Source organism: Felis catus, chromosome E1 (genome assembly GCF_018350175.1).
Source record: "Felis catus isolate Fca126 chromosome E1, F.catus_Fca126_mat1.0, whole genome shotgun sequence".
Lineage (NCBI taxonomy): Eukaryota > Metazoa > Chordata > Mammalia > Carnivora > Felidae > Felis > Felis catus.
Genome location: NC_058381.1, coordinates 61,779,300 through 61,800,184, shown reverse-complemented (window position 1 = coordinate 61,800,184; position 20,885 = coordinate 61,779,300). Strand labels below are relative to the sequence as shown.

Here is a 20,885-nt window from a genome sequence, read left to right as displayed (position 1 = left end):
ACCGCGTCCGCGGGAAATCTCGGCCCCTCTGGAACCCGCCCACGGAGCTGAGCGGAGGAGGCGGGGCCCGAGGTGTCTCAGCCAATCAGAGACGCTCACGGGGAATCTCCATGGTAACCGCCAACAGCCCAGAACTCCCTCCCAAGCTGTCTGGGGTCGCTGAGTAAGCGCGGGGACTGCTGGTCTAACCACACTGTGCTCAGACAGCGGCCTCATGGCGGAAAGACAGTATAGGAAACTTACACACACTAGGGCACTCTGGTCCCTTGGTAAAAAGACAGTTTGAGACAATCAGGCACATTAGATAACATTAAGGAATTATTGTGAGTGAACATCACATGTGCTATTTCTCAGCAGACCCTGCAAAAAACCACCTAGAGGTCGGCTGTGCATGTATCTTAAATGTACAGCTTGGTGAACTATGTCAAAATGAACACACCTATATTAACTACCACCTGGATCCAAAAAAAAAAAAAAAACAAACAAACAAAAAAACGAAGAATATTACCATCACTCCAAAAGACCCCTTCCTAATTACCACCTCAATCAAAAGTAAACACCATCTGCCTTCCAACTCTATGGATTCATTTTGTCTGCTTTTGAACTTTGTAGAGATGACATCACAATATGTCTTGGGTTTTTTGTTTTGTTTTGTTTTTTTGCATTTGACTTCTTTCATTCAACACAATTGTTAGGTCTTATCTGAGTTGTCGCGTATATCAGTAATTGGGCGTTTGTGTGGTAAAGTCATGTTCTATTGTAAAAATATACCACAATATTTTTAAGCATTTTATGTTGGTGGACGTTTGGATGATAGATTTTTGACTATTCCAAGTGGTAATTCCTTGAACATTCTTGAACATACTTTTGGGCAAAAATATGCAAGCATTTTCACCGGGCATATATCTGGGAGTGGAATTGCTAGCTGATAGGATGTGCCTTCTCACTAACACTTGGGCATCTCACTCTTTCCAGTATTAGTCATTCTGAGAGGTGTGTAATGCTATCTCACTCGGGTCTTTATGTTCATTTCCCTGATAACAAATAAAGCTTTTTCATATATTTATTGACCATTAGGATTTCCTACTTGATTTACAGGAGTTCTTTATATGTTCTGGATATGAGTCCTTTGATTATCACTTGCCTTGCAAATATTTTTTCTCATGATATGACTTGACTTCTCACTGTCTTAATGGTGTGTTTTGGTGGGTTAGGGTTCTCAATTTTAATGGAATCTAACTGATTAGTATTTTACTTTAGGGGGGTGATTTCTGTGCCCTATATAAGAAATATTTTTCTGACCCAAGGTGATGAAGATTTTACTACATCACTTCTAAGGAATATTTACTAGAATCTTCCTTATTTTACCCTCTACATTTAGATTTTAAATCCCGCTAAAAAAAAATTTTTTTTTGCATGTCTTGTGAGGCAAAAATCAGGTTTCTTTGCGGAAATACAATTTACCCAGGACCGTGTGTTAAAATATTAATCTTTCCACCGTGACTGTGCAATGCCATCTTTGTCATAAGCAGGTGACTTCCATCTGTTACATTGGTCTCTTTCAGGAGTCAGCAAAATTTTAAAGGGCCAGGTGTGAACTACTTCAGACTTTGCAGACCACACGATCTCTATCGCAACTATTCCACTCTGCGGTCATAGCATGAAAGCAGCCATAGAAAGTACATAAACAAATGGACATGGCTGTGTTACAACCAGTAAGACTTTACTCATGGCCACTGACATTTGAATGTCATATAACTTTCATGTGTCGTGAAATACTCTTCTTTTTATTATTTTCAGCCATTTAAAAATGTAAAAACCATTCTTAGTTTGTGGGCCACACAAAAGCATAGAGTAGGCCAGACTCGGCCCATGGGCAGGCCAATGTTTACTGACCCCTGGTCTCTTTATTTCTCCATGAACCAATAACATACTATGCTAATCAGGCTTTACTGTAAGTCTTGATGTCTGATGGGGTAATTTCTCCCATTTTTCTTTTAAAACATATCTTGGCCTTTCATAGCCCTTTGCCTTTCCATATTGCATGTTAGAATTAGTTTGCTGATTTCTACCTCCAAAAAAGCCTACTATAGTTTTAATGAGGTAACTAGGGGTTGGAGGAGCAACTTGAGAAGAAACGAGTTGCTTCAAAGCTAGTTTTCAGAAGGGAATGCAATGCAATTTATCCCATTTTATCATCTCCTTACGAAACCTTATGTCAAATATAAAAACCACCTGGACCTTTGGAGATGAGCTCACTTTAAGGCTAAGAGGAGGACAAGGGGCCAAGGATGGGGGGAGCAGAGACACATTCTGGCTGTGTGCAGGGGCATGACACAGAGGTCACTGTCTGCTTTGCTACAGGGTTGGGGGAGACCCTGGACGGTGTCAGCTGCACTGTCAGTGGGAGTGTTCCTTTCTCGTGTACCACAAGCCATGCTCAGTGTGGCATATACCTCCCCTCTCTGATAGTGGAGAAGCAAAAACTGATGAAGAGAGGGGTTGGTTTAATTGGCCCTCCAAGCCCTCTTGGCCTCTGTGACCATTTTTTTCCTTCAACAGCCCCATAAAATCACATAATTTGAGTCCCCATAGCTCCAAAACAGGTAAGATTGCCAGCAGACATGGTCATCAGTTCTCACCCCTCCCTCCAAATAGCCACATAGATGTCATTGCCTTCACCCCACCTCTCCAGGGACAGCTCCTGTCAGGAGCTCCCTCAGCACAGCTCCCCAGGCAGGGGCACAAGGCTGAGGCTGATTGTGCACTCACAATGGGGCCCTTCCTCTGTAACCTCTGACCTATGGGTGGCCTCCAACCCAGGAGGCATAGCATGGGGAACCAACCCTCCACCCTCCCCATGGAAATATATTCCGTACTACCATTCACTGCCCCCGGTTCTGCCCAGCACAGGACAGATAGGGTTCAGAAAAGGCTTTAGATTTTGAAGTGAGACCAAATCCTATTTGAATGTTGGTTCTGCACTTCTCTCCTCAGAAATCTTCTCTGAACCTTGACCTTCTCATCTACAACAGACAGAACAACAATTACCTTGCAACCATGAGGGCACACAGTTGCCCTGTGGGCACTGTGGCAGTGACAGGTCAGCAGGTGCAAGGACCAGGAGCCTCCAGGTCCAGAAAGCAGTCCTAGGAACCTTGAATTGCATGGTGGGGACACACTTCTTGCCATTCTCCCAAATTTCAGTTAAAGTTTGGTGTATGCTGTAGCAGGGGCACAGATGCCCTGGGGAGGGAAGTGTAAGCATGCAGAGTCACAAACCTAGGAAAGAGGGCTCCCAGGGGAGACTGTCCCATACGCTACTTTCCTGGTGAATTGGTTCTAGACCCAATTACAGTGTGGGGGGGAGGGGGGCAGAGTCTCTCCCACACAATTTCCACCAAGCAATTCTCCGTAGTAACAGCTGCGTGTCCCACAATTTAATTCTGACACAATCTCCCTAGAAGTAGTGTCACTTCCTACAGGTTAAGGGCTCAGTCCTACAGGACTCCTCCCACCCTACTCCAGACACCAACCACAAGTACTCCAGTACTGCAGAGGCCTCACCACCCCATCTCCTCCGGCCTCCTCCTAACCTGCTTAGCTTCCCCTGGTGACCCCCTCAGGCTCTGGCTGTTCCCTCTGCCTGGGAGCCGCTCTCCACAGATAGCCACCTGGCTGGCTCCACTCTTTCAGGCCTTTGCACAAATGCCTTCTTTTCAGTGGGGGCTCCAGAGTCTAAGCTGTGTTTGGCACATAGTAGGTGCTCAACAAACATTAGTTGAAGGAGTGAATGTGTGGGTTGGATCAAGGAGTCCTCTGTCCCCAGAGGAACCTGGTTTGGAGTCCCGACAATACTGGGCATCACCATTCACAAGTAGTAACAAGAGCAAAACTCTGCCAATTCAGTAAGTGAAAATGAAGTCTTCCTGTTATAATTTGTCTTTCTTTAATTACAAGTTTTTCGAAGATATTTTCATGTGTTGTTGCATGTTCATTCATTTGAGAAACATTTGGGGTGCCAGTCACTTGTTTTCTCGGTCCTTCATCAAGTTTGGACCATGTCGTCTGCCATCTCTTTGGGGCACAAACCCTCACAAAGGGTTTAGATGTGTAATTCTGGAACATACACTGCAAATAATTTTGTAATTTACATTTTATCTTTTTTGTTCGTGATTTTTAATGAATAATTTTAATTGTTACAAATGCATGTCAAAAATAACTTTTTCTTTATGGTTTCTGACTTTAAATTTGTGCCGTAGGAGCCTTTTCTCCTCCAATGGCATAGAAGTATCCACCAATACAGCCACAGTTTTATTTTTTACATTTAAACTTTACTCCAATTGGAAGTACATTTTGGTGAATGCCCTAATTGAGGCAACTTTTAAGTTACTTCCTTTATCAAAGGCTAAATGTGGTAGGTTGTAAAAAAAAACATGTGCCTACAAATTGCTCCCAAACCTCTCATGTACCTTTTGCCTCCTCTCTCTTGAAGAGATGGGGTTCATATTTCCACCCCTGAATCTGGGCTTGGCCATGTGACTTGCTTTGGCCAATGAGATACTACAAATGTGATGGACTGAGGCTACAGAGTGTTTGTGTATTAGAACTTGATCTCTCTGGCTGCCTTTGGAGACCAGCTGCCATTTGACGAAGCCAGAACCAAACTGCTGCATGCTTGCCAAACTTGGATAACCCTGCTGCATGCTGGGGGAAAGTGGTCACGCTGCCTCTATCATGCAGCCAACTACCAGATGCACAGGTGAAACCAGTAAAATCACTGTCCTATTGAGCAAGCCAAATTGTTCACCCACAGAATCATGAGCACATGAATGATTGTGCTAAACCGGTAAGCTTTGTGGTGGTTTGTTAAGGAGCAGAAGCTGAAGTAGCAAACATTTATCCCAGTGCTGTTTATTGAGCCTTCTGCCCCTTCTCCTATGGATGCGAAATGCCCCCGCTACATCTAGTATGTTTTATAGAATGAGGAATTTGTGCTTGGAGTTCTGTTGTGGTCCCGCCCAGGCAGCTTTATAACCTTCTGGCCACATCCCAGTTGCAATTGGGAGGTGTTTGCACTCATCCCTGAGCCTCAGGAAATCAAGGCTTGGAGTGAAGACACCCTCCCAATCTAAAATTTAGATTCTTGGATCTTCTGAAAGGGGGGGGGGGGTGTTCTTTGCCTTGGAGTACCCATGGGTGTTTTCAAAAACTTGGGCCACATATAAGCAGATTCTCAAAGGGTTACTTGACCCCAAAAATGTTGAGCTGAGGCTGAAGGAAACTGATGTGGTTTCTGGTCAGACTCCCCATGGGGCACTGGGTGGCAGCAGATAAGCAAAGCTGTATATCTCCTCTGTGTTATAACAAATTAATTCAGTTCCATTTGGCTGTTGCTGTGGTGTGTTTGGTTTGTGCTGTCCTGTTTCTCCTCCTAGAAGCTTTGTCTGGGAAGGCTTTGGACCCCCAACTCTTGGCTTCAGTGAGGTGCTCTGAGCCTGGAACAAGACACAGTTTTAGCAGAGGCTACATAATCCGAATCCTGGTGAAGTGGCTTCAACCAGCAGAGGACAGGTGGTGGTGCTCTGTGACTGAGTCATGCTGGATTTGGAATATACTGTAAACATGGGGCCACCAGGAAGTCAAGGGTGGATGTGGGCTCATGAGAAAGAGATGATGCTGAAATTTTGCCCTAAGCATCTGGAAACAGAGATTCAGGGTGGCTGGAGGGCTCTATTTTGAATGTCCTGGGAGAGGAGCTGGGAGTGGGGGAGACTACCCAAGGTGGTGAGCCCAGGGACACCCCAACATTGGAAGGTGGGGGAGTAGGTACCTCCAGCACAGGAGGCTGAGGAGGAGCCAGGAGAGGTGCTCCTGGCACCCTGTGAGGAAGCATTGGGAGCTCAGTGCTGGGCTGTCCTGCTCAGGACACAGAGCTGTGGGTGGCCCTCCCTCCTCTTGTCTGCTCCCCACTGCTGTGTATCTGCCCCCCTACCCCGCCCCACTCCCAGGGGGCCTCTGACAATGGTACAGCCAAGCTGTGCTCTGGCATATTGAGTTTCTGGCTGCCTCCTGGGCCACCCAAACAGGACAAGCAGGAAAAACTAGCTTGGTCTTGGAGCCACAGATCCAGCTTTGCCCCTGGGCCCTGAGGAGGGGTTTCACAGGCCATCACTCTGGGGGGCCTTTCCTCTGAGGAGGGGGTAAGTTTCAGGCTTGGCATCCAGGAAACCATCCCTCACGTGATGTGATCCGAGAGCCTCTGTCAGCAGCAGAGATGGCCTGGCAGCCCTCAGCCTCCTCCAGGAACCCTTTCCTGTGGAAAGACTCCAGCAGGACACAATCCATGGAGGGCAAACTAATTTGTTATTTGGATTTTTCCACTAAGAAAGAAGAAGATAGTTCCTCTCTTATGTGGATCCTGAGAAACTTAACAGGAACCCATGGGGGAGGGGAAGGAAAAAAAAAAAAAAAGAGGTTAGAGTGGGAGAGAGCCAAAGCATAAGAGACTGTTAAAAACTGAGAACAAACTGAGGGTTGATGGGGGGTGGGAGGGAGGAGAGGGTGGGTGATGGGTATTGAGGAGGGCACCTTTTGGGATGAGCACTGGGTGTTGTATGGAAACCAATTTGTCAATAAATTTCATAAAAAAATAAAATAAAAAAGTTAAAAAAAATAAAAAGTAAAACAGATTTAGGTAATGCAATGCTTATTAGCATATGAATATGGACCTAATTGTCCATTCTTGACTCTCAGAAGGAATTGGCAATGTCTTCTATGTAAGTGGGTTAAGGAATGTGCCACATATACAATTATAAATAAAAACTTTCATTTGGAAAAAAAAAAAAAAAGAAGAAGATATAAGGCATGGCACTCATGTCCCTTACAAACAGGCACATGGGGCGTGAGTGTGTTCTACAAGGCCAAATAGCCTAACCGACAGATCTGTTCTGGGCAGAGAGGGACATGGGCAGGAGCTCTGTGAAGCAGCAAGGGGGCAGATAAGAACACCACGGTGGGCAGGGGAGACAACAGCTCACACTGCCCCAAAGTAGCCTAGGCCAGAGAGGGGGAGACAGGGACTGGGGTGGAGGAGGTCAGAGAGACAGAGGCATCAAGCCACACACACTGGAGGTTTGGGGTCCATGGGCCACGGCACATCCTCTGTGGCAGGTTCCTTGATCTGTCTTAGTGAAACCTCTTAAAAGCATAAAGTTGAACAAAAACCAGAATGGCTGCACTAATGTTTCAGCGAACCTCAATTTTAAAGTAAGCTTCTTCCTCCCTGACGAGGGAGCGTGTTGCAAGCTGTGGGCGAAATACAGTCTGGCACACCCCCTAACCCGAGTGGAGTATGTGCGATATTTCTTGGACACTCCTGGCTACCAAAGAACATAGGGAAGGAGTTTAAGTGCTTGCTATGGTTATGTGGGAAAGTAAGGCAAATGAAAAATTAAATTCTCTTACTGCCTAAAGCCCACTGACAAGTCCTTGAAACCTCCCTCTAGGATGATGACACTTTGCTAGAGGCAAAAGAGAACCTTATCTTAACATAATCCCAACCTTGAGGACCCTGTAAGTCTACTTCCTTTATCTCAGCTGCTCCAAGTATCTGTTGGCAATCATACTCCAAGCTTATGGCCCCCGATACACATCTGAAGGGCCTCGTGACTGAGATTTTATTAGACAGTAATAAGTGGCATCCCCCTAGCAACAGCTGGGTCCTCAAGGTCCCGAACATTGTTTCCAAAATACCTCCGAGACTTACTCTGTCCCTGACCCCCTCCCAACCTGAGGGTATATGAGTTACCCATCACAACCCCAGTGCAGCTCCTCCTGCCTATGGGTCCTGTCCCCATGCTTTAATAAACCCACCTTTTTGCACCAAAGACATCTCAAGAATTCTTTCTTGGCCGTCGGCTCCGGACCACCCCACCATCACCCCAAACCTTCATCACTCCCTTCCTCATACCTCCCTCCTCCCTCCTTGGCCTTTTGTTTCAGGAACCCGGGGGCTTGAAGATCATAGCTGTAACCTCCTTCATCTGACAAAGCAATAAAGCTACTGTCCCTTTTTATCCCAAACTCTGTTTTCATGTTATATTTTGGCTCAAAAGCACAGAGGTCTGTTTTGGACAACATTACTTACCTATTTAATTCATTACCTTCACTTAACTAACTATAAAACAGGCCACTGTGAGGGTGACAAGGACACACTCCTGGACCAAACTCTGGTCAGGCCCCCTCACCCTCTCTCCTTGCCTAGGCCTCACCCGTGGTCTGCTGAGCCGTGTTGGCAAGGATTCCTCCACCCTGACCCTAACCCAGCCCCTCCCCCTATTTCTCCATTCACAGCCTCACCTAACAGCTTGAATTCAATCTCGCCCCACTCTTGCCATGATCTTAAGTGAAGTCACTCTTGCACTTTCCAGAAAGTGTCTGCTGAGAAATTTCCTTACCAAGGGCTGTGAGGGAGAATGCCACGAGTGGCCGGCAGTGCCCGAGAGCACACAGGCCCCTGAGCACTCGCTGCTGTCTGCTAGCCGCTCTCAGTGACTTCCACTCCAGCTGCGCATCTGGCCTGGAGAGGGCCACAGACACATGCAAGGACGTTGAAACAAACGGCAACGCCCACAGACAAGGGGGCACACCTAGGGACTTCCGCAGCAGCAGGCAAAATCCTTAGATGCCAGGTGTGTTTTTTGAACTTTAGGCAAATATATAAATATCATCTCTCAGTACAAGTCCTGTGGTAAAGTCAGGAAAAAGTAAGTGGAGTGTCAGACCTCCCACCTCTGGTGCAGAAACATGGAACTCACGGACACTGAGTTGTGCTAAGGCTGCTCTCCTCTTGAGGCCTGTTAGCACAGGCAATGTTCAGTCTTGGGAATTCCCCAAGCCTCCAACCTCAGCAGCTTATTGGGGAATTATCTGGGGGACGCAAGGGTATTCGAAACCCTGGCCCACCCAGCTAACCTGCTCTCACGAGAAGAGAACGCAAGCTAATCCTTAGGGATCACTGTGTAAGCAAACATGTGGTGGCTTGTATATGCATCTACTTTTAGAATAAGGGTCTGGGTACCTGTTGGACCTGTAACACACTCAAACCGAAAGTCTAGTTGTCAACAAACCCAGGCCTAATAGGTGGTAGAAAGACATATTCTTCACATTGCAGGTTAGTAAGAAAACCCTGCCGTTGAGGATGATGAGGCCACACTGATTCTACTGACAAAGCAGGAATCGCGGTTGACAGCCCTGAGGTGAGGAAGCTCCTCCCTGAGACGGGAAACTGTGCCGGTCCCAGCAAATGCCGGGCCAGGCACATGCCCCAGTTAGAAGCCCAGGAGGACATCTAACAGGAGCCCACAGTAAGTGCCAGTGAAAGTGCTTTTTACAAACACAAGTGTCATAAGTAAGTTGCTGAGTGGTGCACAGCCCTGAGAGACTTGGCGATGAAAAGACAGCAGAATAGTCTCTAAATGTCCTGAAGAAAGGACGGACTCACACTTTTGAGTCAACACTCTCCTAGGGTGCCCTATAGGAACATTTGCTCAATAAATAATGAACAGAATATCTGTGCCTCCCAGGGGCCCACAGGCTGCAGTTGGGCGGCACAGCCAGCAGCTGAACATCCCTCACCCGCTCGGAAGCGGGGGGGGGGGGGGGTAGGGGGGGGTGACCCTCAAGAAGGTCTTTGTCAGACGCAGGTGCAAAGCAGCTTTCAAAACAGTTTTCTGTTCCGAGTGTGGTTTAACTGTTCAGGGGGAGCGTTCAAAGGAAAACCACCTGGAGGAAGGGGGTGGAAAAGATGCACGTGGGGGGCCAGGGGGCTTCCACACCAACCTCAGGTCTGGCACAGGTCAGGGCAGCGGGTCTCTCCTCCCACATTCCACAGCTCAGCGGGCCACAAACAGAAAAGGGTGCCTGAGGCCACAGAGATGCTCCCGTGGATCATTGGCAGGCTCCCAGGTAAGTGGTGAGGTGGGCTAAAGGCAAAAGCCCTCCCAAGAACAGAAGCAAAACAGAATCCAGTTAACATTTGGGCAGGAAGACAGGGCCGCCCTCTCCTGCTCTCCCCATCTCTGTCGGAAGCTCTCCGATGTGCAGACACACCCACACAAGCCCATCAATCCACTCTGTGTGCGACTTAACCCAGAGATACAGAAACAGCAGCTTAAGGAGAGAAGACAAAAGGGAAAAAAAGATGCACACAGCCACCAACACACGCTCAACACGCTACTCCCCACAGGGCCTGGCAGGTAACAAGGCTGCGGCTCTGGTGAGTCAACGCCTGGCCGGCTGATCGCCCAACAGAAGAGAAGAGGGCCAGAGAGCAGCAGTGTCTACCATTCTCCACTGGAGCCGGAGACGCAGAGACACAGCTGGCGGCCGAGCGGAAGGTGCGTTTCGATCATCCCCTGACTCCTGCGTCTCGGGGCACAAATCCCAATGAAAGGTTGAGGTCGACAAAGTGGTAGTGAGTTGGCCTGTTAAGAAAATGGTACAACATCTGTTTTTCCATCAAGATAACAATTCCAAACAATTCTACATTGGATTGTGCCATTACTACACTCAAAAGTAGGTCATGTGCAAAGCATTCAGTAATGTAGATTGTTTGAAAATAGGATAGTCAGTGTCTTTCCAGAATTTGGAAGGTTATTTGAGTGGCATGTGGTATAAGAGCCCATAGAAGAGGCCAAACACCAAGGAGCCCTCGAAAGGACCAGGGGACGAGGCCTGTTGTCAACGGCACCCTCTGCTCACCTGGACCTCAGCCTCCCATGCCCTATAGATGACATGGTACAGTGACCCCCAGGAGGCAGTGGGGTGGTGCCCAGGAACAAGGTGGAGCCATGTGGAAGGACACTTCCCTCCAAACGCTTCCCACCGGCAGCTGTTGTTCTCTGATGTGGTGTCTTACCATGAAACTGTTTTAGAGGGAAAATCTAAAGATGTGGATATGTGTTTGTCCTTAGCCCCGTCTGAAGCAAGGCCAGGCTCAGCGGCTACAGGAACAGGGAGCTCCGGAGACCCTGGCTGGAGAAACTTCACCCGGCACGACTCCCTGCAGGTGTCAGCACTGCTCCTTGGGGTGGAATAAGAGTTGAGAAGAACCAGGAACTAGTAAGCCTGAGGGAGGCAGGGGGCACAGAGCCGTGGCTTCTAAACCTTGTGACCGTGACCCTGGTCAGAAAGACATTGTACACGAGGGAAGAAGGCCCACGCACACACAAGCACACGTACGCATGCATGCAACACTCTAACAGGTGCACACACACATATGCACGTACAGTACATGCAGGTGCACACCTGTGCTTGCTCCAGTGACAGAATTGCTCACCACTCACTCCCGGAGGTGGCTGCTCTCTGTTTACTGAAGGGGGTGCCCCTCTGTATTGCTCTGTACGTTTGGGGAAGAGCAGTGTCGTGTGCGTGTGTGTGCAGCCCTCCCATGAGCCTCCAGAGTGAGAGTCAATGATGCCAGCTCTCTCACTGACACCCACCCTGTGCCCAGTGATGGTCTCTTCACTGAGGTCATCTCACCTGATCTGTTACAGAGCACGAAGCCCAGGCTCCGATGGACAGCTCTGGCTGCATCCACATCCCTGAGTCTCTGTGTGGGGTGCTAGATTGCCCTGAAGCAGGACACAGTGCTGGGACTGCCATGACTTATTTACTTCTTTCACTTTACATGAGCAAAAGCTATTGTGCCCAACTTTTCCTCTGTTGTAAATAACGCTAAAGGAAATACTTCCGCCCAAATCTTTCCACACACGTTGGAATATCCTTCAGATGAAGTCCCAGAAATGGGGAGGCTCCTCTGAAGGGTGGGCATTTCCGACTCTCTTTCAGGGCGTTGCCAACTTGCTCTCCAGAACAGCTGGGCCGATTTACCTGCCGGTGGCAGGTGGGAGAGGCCATCCCATCCACCTTTGCAGCCCGGCGTCCTGGCATCCTCCGCATCTCTGACACTGCTCAACCCACACTCAAAGCATATTTCCTTGCCTGGGCCTTGGAGTCAGGCAAGTCTGGAACACACACCGGCTGACCTTCCCCTCAGTTTTCTTATATGGAAACAAGCGGAGGTTTGGAGCCCAACAGCACTGAACTCATGTCAGCCAGAGCTGTTCTGCAGATCCCCCTATGTCTCAGCTGGGCTTGTTGCTGCTGAGGCCCACCAGGTGAGAGCCCTGGGAGGGCAGACACCACCCAGACGCCTTGGTGCTCTCCAGAGTACCTCACGGAGGAGGCTTGGTTAAAACAAAACCGGTAAAAAAAAAAAAAAAATCACCCTTCAACTCTCAGATGATGGGTTGCTATTGTCACGTGGGGGCTTGAGGGTCTCCACGTCACTGCTGGGTTGCTCCCTGCACCCTGGGGCAGGGGGCCCTATGTGGGAAGCTGTTCCCCCGTTGCCACCATCGGGTGCTGCCAGGCAGGGGTGGGTGGGGCAGGGGCATGACTAGTGCTGAGATGCAGGGGGGGGGGGCATGCCAGCTGCACAGGTGCAGCCCTAATATCAGGCGTTTCTCCAAGGAACCTGGTTCCTTTCACTGAAGGTACTGTTTAGAAACTAAGATCTGGGCCTCTGCAGGGCCTCAGATGCACTCCAGAGAAGAGAGGGGTGCCTGTGGGGCCATGAGACATGGTTTTCAGAGTATGTGCTAAAGGAGGCCTGGGGTGTATGGGGATAAAGAACTGACCCTCCAGTGTCCACACATTGGGAAGGACTCTGGGCCCCAAGAGCCAGCCTCTCCTCCCTCCTCCAAACTCAAGAAACATCCTGAATCCCAAAATGCATCTCTTCCCAAGGGTGTGGCGGGAAGGGTTGTGGCCCTAAGTCACTTTGGGTAGTGAAGGGGTTATGGTTCTGAGGTGATGCTTAGCAGGAGAGAACAGGAGCAGCATCCTCAAGGCCCCTCAGGGTCTCCTCGCTAGCACAGAGGTGGCCCACATGTGCCCAGTGTGGGCTGGGAATGTGTCATTGCAGCTGGTGGCATTCTGATAAAACATCCACGCCCGTGGCACACAATTCTGTAGTAAAACACGACTAAGGCACTTTTTAATCTGCTAAATTGGTCATTAGGGTGAGGAAGATTTAGTATTCATAAACTAAAATTGGTGGATTATAGGAATTATTAAGGATTTTGGTTCTATATTATCCTAAAAAGTCTGGCTGCCATATATGCTATGATTGGAAATCTCCTAGTGCACTTGCATACGTAAATCATATACACACTCATGCACATACATCCACACACTTGCACGTGTACACACCCACACAAACCACACACACATGCACGCACTCAAATCATACGTGCTCATACACACACATTCACACGCAAATCATATGCACACTCGTGCACTCCCACATGCCCAACTCTTACACACATTTAGACACACACGTGCACAAAACCCTCACACACAGGGGCACAGTGATGCTGACAAGCACAGGACACAACGTTGCATGAAGTCCTCACGTCCACTCCTCTTTTGATCTGTGACCATTTCTGATTCCTTCTTGGTTTTTCAACCTTTGACACCTTTGAAGAGAACTGCTCAGGTATTTTGTAGAAAGGCTTTCATTTTGCGTCTGATGTTTTCTCGCGTTTGGATTGGGATTGTGGATTTGGGGAAGAATACCACAGAGGTGAAGTGCCCTTCTCATCACACCACTTGACATCACATCAGGATATATGATATTGTCACAACTTAACACAGGGACGCTGACCTTCACCACATGGTTCCCCACCGTGAAGCCACGCTTCTGTTCACATTCTGCCTGTTTAGAAGTGAGTCACTAAGTGCAGCCCACACACAAACGGGCAGGGTGACTGGGTTCTGTCCCCTAGAGAAAGAAGGATCAGGGAATTTGTGCACATGTGTTAAAACCTCTACATGGGACACCTGGGTGGCTTGGTCAGTTGAGTGTCCGACTCTTGATTTCTGCTCAGGTTATGATCCCAGGGTCATGGGATCAAGGCCCATGTCAGGCTCTGTGCTGCTGAGTGTGGAGCCTGCTTGTGATTCTTTGTCTCTCCCTCTGCCCCTCCCTTGTTAGCATGTTTGTGCTCATTCTCTCTCTCTCTCTCTCTCTCTCTCTCTCTCTCTCTCTCTCTCTCTCAATAAAACTTCTACATAAATTAGCAATATTTTGGGGCAATGCTTTGAGACTATGCAAATATCTTGTTCCTCCTGAAGTTTTGCAAGCTAATTTTTAGCATTCGTCTGTGGATCCATAGCACTATTACTGTGAGAATCTGATGGTGACTTTCTATCTCCCTTCTACATTTTTTGTTTCCTTCAACATTTATTATTTGGAATTTGTCTATAAGGAATATTTTTCCCTTTCTACTAGTTTCTATTTCTTCGATCATTTATTTGTATCAGTACAAATTCATGGATATTTACTTTATTCTTTGGGTTATAGTCCAGTCCTTTTTAATTTTTATTATCATTTTTTAGAATTTCTTTATTTTCTAGGACTGCAAATGGTCCTGGCTCATCCTGCATATTCTCTGCCTCAGCCCTAGTGTCAGGCATTTCTCTAAGGAACCTGGTTCCTTTCACTGAAGGTGCTGTTTAGAAACTAAGATCTGGGCGTGAGGTATGCTATTGCTTCCAGGCCTTTCAGAGAGCAAAACTAGAAGGCATGGACATGTGGGCTAACCCACACGTACACACATGCGGACACTGACTTTTCTCCTGTCTACCTATCTGTGACGGAAACATGAGTCCATACTGACATGACCGACTACACCCGGTACCCAAGTGTTCCTTCCAGCCTTGTCCCCAGGTTCATCCAAAACTTCTTTGTCCAACTGTGAGAAGCCTGCTCCTGTTCTCTACAATGTGTTTACTTGTGAGATCCTCACATACATCTGAAGTGGTTCAGAACTGCTAACTAGTGGGAAATAAGTTTCCAACCAGAGCCCAGTGTTGTTTGTGTGGAGGTTTTCCTTCACAGTATTCAGAGTACTGCTTTGCAAATTTGCCCAGGTCAGTTCCTTTATGTTGACTCTCTCACTGAGGGTGTGTCCTCCACTTAATACCCCAGGTCCCATTTAGCCTACACCTTCCCGGGATACCCCCACATCTCAATTGTTCTCGGTCTTGTTCGTGTAGCCAGGGTCACTCTTTGCGGTGTCCTTTGGGGTTTCCTAAGTTCATGGGGTCACATACCTCCACCTAGAACCACACAGAACAATTTCATCACCCTAAAACTTCCCTAGTGTAACCTTTGGGGACATACCCTTCTCTCCTCACTCAATCCCCGGCAACCACTTCTCTGTTTTCTCTCCTTATAATTTTGCCTATTCCAGAAAAAATAAATAAATTTTAAAAATAACCTCTGGTAGTGAGGTACTCTTCCCTATTGACTCTGGGAAATGGCACAAGTTGGGGAGGCAGAAACATAGGGTCCCCAGTGGTAAGAGATCCACATCGCCCACACAGCTGAGACCCAGTAGGTAAACCCGAGTTAGGCACCACACTAGAGCTGAACAGGTGCCATGGAAGCAGCAAGAGGCACCACCAAGCCAGGTGGAGACAGGCCCCTCTGCATAAGAGCAGGGCCCCAGGCAGGGTAGCTGATGGGGTGAAGCCGGGGGTCCCCTAGGAACCACCTTTGGCCTCAATTCTCATAAGGGCTTTCTCGGCCTCTTTCCCCTCCACCTCTCCCTTCTTCCTTGCTTCCCCTCTCACTGTTGTAGCAAGAATAGGGCTAGTTTTCGTTTGCTGGGTTGTCCAGTTTCAGGTTCTGGACTTCGTTTATTTTTATTTTTATTTATTTTTGAGAGACGGGGGGGGGAGGGGCAGAGAGAGAGGGACACAGAAGATCCCCAGTAGGCTCCATGGAAACTGACATGGGGCTTGATCCCACAAACCATGAGGTCATGACCTGAGCCAAAATCAAGAGTCGGATGCTTAACCGACTGAGCCACCCAAATGCCCCAGGTTCATGACTTTAAAAAATAGATGCAGGAAATGTGTGGCTGTGTCACTCAGAAACGTCACCGACACAAGTTACTTTTCACTGATGTGGCCTCTGGTGTTTTCCGCTGGGTTTCTGGACTTTGTAGACAAAGCCAGCCCTCCACCCGACTGACCTCTGATGTGTTTCTGTGGCACAGAGACCCAGGAAAGGTGTTTAAGGTCTGAAGCACACACTCATCAACCCCTCAACATCCCTCTGAAACACGGTGTAAGGGAGCCATCGGTCACGGCAGCTGAACTGACTGTCCCTCCAGCAGGGAGCTCCAGCTGAGCAAGGTGGATGGAGCTGCTCTGGGCCTGAGTCCTCTGCCCTCCTGCCCTGGTCCAGCACCTCACGGCAAGAGCCTGCAGTCTTGTGAGAGCCACTGCTGAGTTTTGGGGTTCAGGGTGCCCATCGGCCCAGTTCACGAGGGAGACACAGAGACACAGAGTGGTTTTTGCTGCCCCAAACAGAGCCTGGAAGCTGACCTGGAGAGGAGAACCGAGCAGACCAGAGCGATGGGGACCTAGAAGGGAGGGTGGGAGATACGGAGAAGGAGACAGAGACAGAGACACAGAAAAGGAGAGGGAGCCTCTGTGCCTCCACTGTGGTCATATGCTTCACCCCAGTCCCCCCCCCCACCCCCACAGAGGCTCATCAGCCGCCCACCCCCTCAGGGCATCCCCAACTCACCCTCCTCTCTCCCTCCCTTGACCTTATCCTCTGTTCTCCCGCTACTGACCGCCTTCCTCTCACCTTGCCCCTCCAATCCCACACCACCTCTAGTAAAAATAACCTGCCAGAAGTGTGAATGGGATCCCAGCCCAGCCCTGGTCGGCCCACTTGTTCCTTCGCCTCACAGTCAGGTTGCAGCCTGGTGGAGGGGCCCCAGACCCCCTCGGCCCACCCTGCACACTCCCCTCACCTCAGATGCTGGAAGTGCTCGCTCACCCTCCTCCGGCAGCACCTGTGAGAGAAAATGCAGGTGTCCCTGCCTCAAGGGTCAAATACTCATTAGAGAGACAGGCAGCGGGCAGCAGAGAAGAAGCGTGAGGCCAGTGTGTGCAGAAACCACAGTCTGCAGAGGGTGGGCCCACACAGGAGACAGGTTGGGGTCTCCCCCTGCGCAGGAAAGGGCGCTCAAGGAGGAGGGGACCTGGACCCTGCAAGTGAGGACTCTTGTCCAGGGAACATGAAATGGCACCAGAGGTTTTTAAAAAGGGGAAGCTATGACTAATGTCTGCGTTTCTCAATGATACGAGAAAACTCGGACGTCAACATGCAAAAAATGAACCTTAACTTAAACCTCACACTTTACATAATAACTGAGACACAGTGGATCAGAGATTTAAATATAAAATGATAAAACTTTTAGAAGACAACAGAGAAAACCTTCATGAACTCGGGTTAGGCAGAGTTCTAGATATGACATCAAAAGTACAATCCATAAAAGAGGGAAGTCACAAATTGGATTTCATGAAAATTACAAACTTTAGCAAAAGACAATGTGAAGAGAATGGAAACAGAAGACTAGGAGAAAATATTTCCAAATCACATATCTGACAAAGGAATTGTATCCAGAACACATAAGGGACTCTCAGAATCAAACAATAAAAAGACGAATTACCCAATTACAAACCGGGCAAAGCCTTGAGCAGATGCTTTGGTGGACTGCTCACCCACCCACACGGCTTCAAGTAACCAGTGGACAGTGCCGAGTGCCTGCGGGGACAGCGCTGAGTGTCCACATGGGGACACTCCCGAGTTCCCGGAGGAGACAGTGCCGAGTGCCCACGGGGACAGCGCTGAGTGGCCACATGGGGACACTCCCGAGTTCCCAGAGGAGACAGTGCCGAGAGCCCGCGGGGACAGCGCTGAGTGGCCACATGGGGACACTCCCGAGTTCCCAGAGGAGACAGTGCCGAGTGCCCGCGGGGACAGCGCTGAGTGGCCACATGGGGACACTCCCGAGTTCCCAGAGGAGACAGTGCCGAGTGCCTGCGGGGACAGCGCTGAGTGGCCACATGGGGACACTCCCGAGTTCCCAGAGGAGACAGTGCCGAGTGCCTGCGGGGACAGCGCTGAGTGGCCACATGGGGACACTCCCGAGTTCCCAGAGGAGACAGTGCCGAGTGCCTGCGGGGACAGCGCTGAGTGGCCACATGGGGAAAGCACCGAGTGCCCACAGCTGAGTGCCCACAGGGGCTCCCATTCCAGGCTGAGGAGAACGAAAGTTGGTATGGCTACCTTCGCAAATAGTTTGGCACTATTTCACCGTGTCACTCAGCAATCACACTTCTGCGTGTTTGCCCAAGAGAAATGAAAACTTACATTCACGCAAAAATCAGTACACAAACGTACATGGCAAGTGTATTGAATAATCACCCAGAGCCAAAAACAACAGGAACCTCCTTCAGTCGGGTAAGTGATTAAAACAGACAAACAGAGGCACTTCCACACAGCGGGGTGCTCGCCTCCAATAACCAGGAATGAGCTGCTGAAACCCCAATGACCTGGAGGGGCTCAGAGTCAGGACCAGTGAATGGAGCCCGTCTCAAGGGTCCAACGCTGTATGAGCCCATGTGCAGAAAAAAATTGGGGGAGGGGGGATGGTTGCCAAGGGTTGTGTGGGGAATGGTGTGACTATAAAAATAATTTGGATGTGTGATAGCTGTTCTGAACCCAAAATGTTATATGGATCATCAACTGTGTTGAATTCACAGAACTTTACACCAAAGAACTGTAATTTTACTGAATGTTAAAGAATTGATTTCTAAAATGACAATGAGCAACTTTACAAGAAAAGCCCAACCTGTTTCCCATGGAACGGCACTGTGAGCCTGGTTCTGCTGCCCCACGGTCAGAGTCCACGGTCAGAGGTACCTGGAGTGTGCTCACAACATCCCAGGGCACCCTCCCAGCAGGTTCCACTCAGACCGCTGTGCCCGGGGTTGGCCCCAGGGCGGTCTCCTCTGACCCACCTGGCGTAGGTTTGGGTTGTGTCTGGAACTCTTCCCTCCAGGACACCCTGTGGAAAATGAAAGAAGCTCAAGGCTTTGGATGGAAAAATCCTAGGTCGGAGGCTGAGGGTGTGTTATGCATTCTCATCCTCCTCCTGCAGAGACAGAAAGGCTCTCCCAGGTCACGCAGCCCGTTTCTGGAAGATCCTGGCCCTGACTCGGTGATTCCCACAAAAGGGGTCAGCTGGAGGCTTGTTTTCTTGTTCCACACCAAGCAGGCAGAACTGAGCCACACTGCCCAGGGTCAGACTTCCCCGGGCATTGGGGAAGCAGCTTGTGGTTTAAGACCAGCTTCTGGCAGGGTCTATCTTCATAAGCCTGTGATGGGTGATAGGCAGGGTGAGGAGGAAAGGCCTGGGTGAATTCACAGGAGGACAAAGGATTGGAGCCTGGAAGGGACAAAGTCAGCCAGGGTCCAGGGTCGGGGGAGGAGAGGGTTCACATCAGAGGAAAAGGGGGAATGGGCTTTTCAGAGACCTCACATGCTGGCCTGGGAAAAAGAAGGAAAAGCACAGAACATTCGCATCTTTGGAGCCTCCCTCTTCTTGTGAATGCAGGGGAGAATGAAGAGGGGTCCCCTGCGTCTGCTTCAGGCATCAGCTGCTCCAGACCCCCTAGAGAGACGTCCAGCCCCAGGAGAGGGCCCCGGGGAGACTTGCACCCCCTCAGAGACCATGAGGCCTCCACAGAGCTGAGGACCTGGCTGCCTAAGCTCCCCCCTCCCCTGTACCAGAGCCCCTGGGAAAGCCACACGGATGGGGTCCACACACCAGGCAGGTGACCCAAACCAGAGACAGCATCACTTGAACCACAGGACCAGAGAAATCCTGCTACAATTCCACCAACACTTAATTCCAGGGACACCCAGATCCTCAGGAGTTCCTAGGAGCACGTGGTGTTGGTACTGGTGTCCAAGTTCTACTTTACCATGTTCTTTATTTTGTGTCTCTTGCAGACTGACGAGGGATGGGGAAGAGTCTAGGTAGGTGAGTGAAGCAGAGAGATGCTGACAAAAGGGACTTAATTCTGTACAGAGGAGGGAGCAGGGAGGGAGGGGGCAGGGGAAGACACTCTTCCTTGCAGGTGGGTGTTGTGGGCAGCATGGGGCATCCACAGAACCGTCAGAACAACGTTTGTTTTGTTCAGGTCCCAGAAGTTGTCAGCCACAAAAGAGGCCTCCTCTTCCTCCTCCTGGGCCCCCATCTCAAGGACAGGAGTGCTGTCAGCACTCAGGCCCAGCTCCCTGGTTATTGGGGGTTAGTACAGTGACTTGTGGGATCCTCGTATCTCCCCCCATTCCCACCCTGCTGGTTCAGGCCTGGGCCTGGCTCAGCAGCCAATGATCTCTATCCACCCATTTATCCATCTATCTATCTGTCTATCTATCTATCCTTTCATCATCTATCTATCCATCTATTATCTATCTATATATTCATCTATCATCTATGTATCTATCTATCATCTCTTTGTCACTTATTAGCTATCTATCCATCTATCAATCTGTTATCTATCATCTATCATGTATCTACCTATCCATTTATCATCTATCTACCTATCTACCTATCTTTCTATCATCTATCTATCCATCTATTTATCATCTATTATCTCTCTATTATCTATCATCTATGTATCATCTATCCATCTGTCTTCTATTATTTATCCATCTATCATCTATTATCTTTCCACCTATCTATCTATGTATCATTTATCTATCCATTTATCTATCGTCTATTATCTATCTATCTATCTATCTTTTATCTCTCCGTCCATCTATCCATCTATTATCTATCTATCATGTGTCTATGAGCATGGCTTAACCAACAGGCTTTAAAGTCAAATCGTCACATAGCATATTTTTTACTCATGTGCACGTGAGTAAGTGAGACAGA

At 49.0% G+C, this 20,885-nt stretch overlaps 1 long non-coding RNA gene across 1 annotated transcript; it reads left to right on the top strand.

The window, feature by feature from the left end:
- Positions 1 to 10,056: 10,056 nt before the first annotated feature.
- LOC109494132 lies at positions 10,057 to 12,409 on the top strand. Its single transcript, XR_002738254.2, has 3 exons — positions 10,057 to 10,400; positions 10,977 to 11,124; positions 11,854 to 12,409. It is a non-coding gene; the product is annotated as an uncharacterized LOC109494132 (long non-coding RNA).
- Positions 12,410 to 20,885: the final 8,476 nt, after the last annotated feature.